Source organism: Macaca mulatta, chromosome 18 (genome assembly GCF_049350105.2).
Source record: "Macaca mulatta isolate MMU2019108-1 chromosome 18, T2T-MMU8v2.0, whole genome shotgun sequence".
NCBI classification, from domain to species: domain Eukaryota; kingdom Metazoa; phylum Chordata; class Mammalia; order Primates; family Cercopithecidae; genus Macaca; species Macaca mulatta.
In genome coordinates, this window is record NC_133423.1 from 3,627,457 (window position 1) to 3,631,016 (window position 3,560).

The following is a 3,560-nucleotide window of genomic DNA, read 5'->3' on the forward strand; positions in this document are numbered from 1 at the left end:
CACACCAGCCAGAACGCCTACTAAAAAGTCAATAAAGAACAGGTGCAAGGTTGCAGAGAAAAGGGAATGCTTACACACGGTTGGTGGGACTGTAGATTGGTACAGTCATTGTGGAAAGTAGTTAGGTGGTTTCTCAAAGAACTCAAAGCAGAATTACCATTCAATTCAGCAATCCCATTACCGGTTATATACCCAAAGAAATATAAATAGTTCTACTGTGTGGGCATATGCCTGCGTATATTCATCACAGCACTATTTACAATAGCAAAGACATGGAATCAACCTAAATGCCTATTAACAGTAGATTAGATAAAGAAAATATGTAATATAGACACCATGGAATACTATGGTCTCATAAAAAGGAGTGAGATAATGTTTTTTACAAAATGTGGTTGGAGCTGGAAGCCATTATCCTAAACAAACCAACACAGGAACCGCAAACCAAATACTCGCTTATAAGTGAGAACTAAACATTGAATACACATAGACAAAAAGAAGGGAACAACAGACACCAAGGCCTACTGAAGGGGGTTGGGGGGAGGAGGGAGGGGATTGAAAAATTACATATCAGGTACTATGCTTATTACCTGAGAAGTGAAATAATCTGTACACCAAATCCCTGTGACATGCAACTTACCTATATAACAAGCCTGCACATGTACCCCTGATCCTAAAAGAGAAAAAAGAAATAGCAGACTGGTCATGATTTTTTTTCAAACAGCAATTTAAAAAGATTGCTTGCAAGCTCCTGTTGAATTATCATGGTTTATCATTAGCAACATTCAAAAATGATTTGTGAAAGATACAGTTGATGAATAGTTTAAAAAGATGATGATGAGGGTGATGACTTCTCAAGAGCAATATTTGCTGAACTAACAGCATGTTCCCTTTGGACATTATATCCAAGCTGGTAGCTCCAGGAATTTCATGAGCATGCTGTAACTGGATTGCCACAAGGCATAGGATAAGTCTCTTGTAGCATCTTCAATAAATCAACAATAAATAATGGCAGCAGGTTTCCACAGTGACGTGGCTCTGTGAATGATATAATCATATTCCCTGGGCCTGTGCATGAATCTGATGCCCTTCTGGAGGGGACTCTAGTGTAGACCACAGGGTTCTGCCAGTTGAGCACTGCTAGTCCTATAGTAGGTCAATGCACAGAAATCATACCTAGCAGATGTATCTATGGATGACAGGGCTGGAAAAGACAGCTGGTCTGCTGGATGGGCAAATCAAGATGTAAAATGATCCAACAAGTTAGGATGACAGGCAGAAACCAACAAGACACATGTCCCTAGAAGAATTGAAAATTCCTGAATTTTAGATTGCTAATATAGAGATAGATGGAGAAAATTCCTGGCTTAAGAGAACTCATGGGAAAAATTCCTACAGGTAAATTATCTATAAAACTCACCCAGCACAGGGAGGGCCACCTTCAGAGAAAGGTTGTCTTTAAAACAAGATAGTTAATCATTATCTTAAACTCTGACATTGGTTAGACACTTCCAGGCCAGAGTTCAAATGTGGGAGCTCCATTTTAGGACGTCCAAAAAAGAAGACGAACAAATAAACCGAACTGTTTTGTGTCCAGAAGGTCATGTCTAGACAAGGCTTATATCTTTCTTTCCCACACACTCTTCTTTGAATCCTTTTTGTCTGCCCAAAATCTCATTCACCGGCCAATGGACTATAAGACAAGTTACCAAAAATTATTCAAAATAGCTAAAGATGAATATGCTGTAGGTAACAAACATCACTCTAACTATTCGGTAAATACTCTAAAAATACTTATGTCAATCTTTATCTTTTTTAATTTTTGCATTTTGAGGATTTGAAGATTTTTTTCTAGGAAAAAACAGTTAAGATGCTTAAATTCATGCACTAAAGCATAACTATATACTACACTTTTGTTCTCACCACTCTATTCCCAGCATTGGGAAGAGCTTTTTGCACAGAGTAGGCTATCACCAAGTAACTGCTGAATGAATTAAGGAATGGACAGATGAGTGAATGAACTACTGCTCCATGGTTTATCTCTTGCCAGTCTTTGCATCTCTTCTCTTCCCTGGGCCCCAAGGGGCCCAATCACTTACAGTCCCTTGGAGCTGCTCTTCCACCTGTTAAAGCCTTTGTCCAAGCTGTCTTCTGTCTAAGTGCTCCATGCTGGTCCCATCTGTCCCCTAAACAGGCCCACACTGTGCTTCCTGGCTGTACTTCAAACACAACATTTTCTAGTAAGCCTTTCTTCATCCATTCTAGAATATAAACTAGCTGTGATTTGGGTGATTTTTTCTCAATTGTTGACTCAATTCTTCACAGCCACTGCTCCTTTTGAAGGCATCTTGTTTGTTTTGTTTTTAATATCATGCTTTGTTTTTCCAAGACAGAATAAATTGAACTTACAGGCTTCATCTGTTATTTCAAAGAGAGATTCATACAGCTAACCACCCAGAGAATTTTAAAACCTGTTATTCCTAATATTGTGCCATTTTAGTAGGGAACTCAAGTAGATTTTTTGTTCTTTTCTTTTTCTTTCTTCTTTACTTTCAAAGCTTGAACATCATTTTAGAAATGAAAACCTAAAATAATTGCAAGAATTCTAACCCAAGATGACAATAAATGGCAGCAGAAGGGACACAATGGACTTTTTACATCCAAAAATCTGAGGTAGCAAAATCAGACCAAGCTGCCTGAATTCTGTGGTCTACGGGACACACGTTTTACAAACTAGCACTGAACTTTTATAAATGAGTTGGAATTAGTGCTTTGTGATGGAGGATGAAAGATTAGATCATAAGTTCACTTCTGTGGTTCTGCCAATAAGAAGCAAAGCTGATTAGTAACCCACAGCTGGTCTATTCCCAGGGCTCAAAGGGAAAGGAAAGGAGGATTAAGAGATTGAGCAAAAGCAAGAGGAAATAAACATGTCTCCAGCATTGGAGGAACTTTGTGTTGCTATTGTGCCATCCTGTACCTGGATAGTCATGGGGATTTACCAGTGCAGCAAACAAAAGCATTTTGCTGCAGCCAGAAAAGGAAGGCTGGGTAACAGGGAGGTTCTGACTTCAGGAAATCCCTTTCTTGGAAAAGATTTACTCTCATACATTGCAAAGGAATGTGAAGTTTTGTGGCTTCTTTCAAAAGCAAGTTGGGTACAGATGTTTAATTCAAAATACATAAATTCTTCAACCCCAAAATCCCACTCTTGGAATCTATCCCATGGAAATTACACTACTAAGAATGTCAAATGTACAAGGTGTATAACATTATTTATATGGACAAGAGCTGCAGATAAAGAGACCATCCATCAATAGGAGGCTGGCTGAATAAACTAGGCTACACCTCTCCATAAAAAACTATGCAATCCTCAAAAACAAATTACAGCTACACCATATTTCCCAGAGAGATTTTCATAAAACATTGTTAAGTGGAAAGCTGTTGAAATGTGTGGTTAATCAATCTATTCCTGTAAAACAAAAACAGAGGAATTCCCTTTGTATATGTACAAATGCACTTGCTTGTGTATGTACATGTGTCTGCTTGTGTGTTTGTATGTA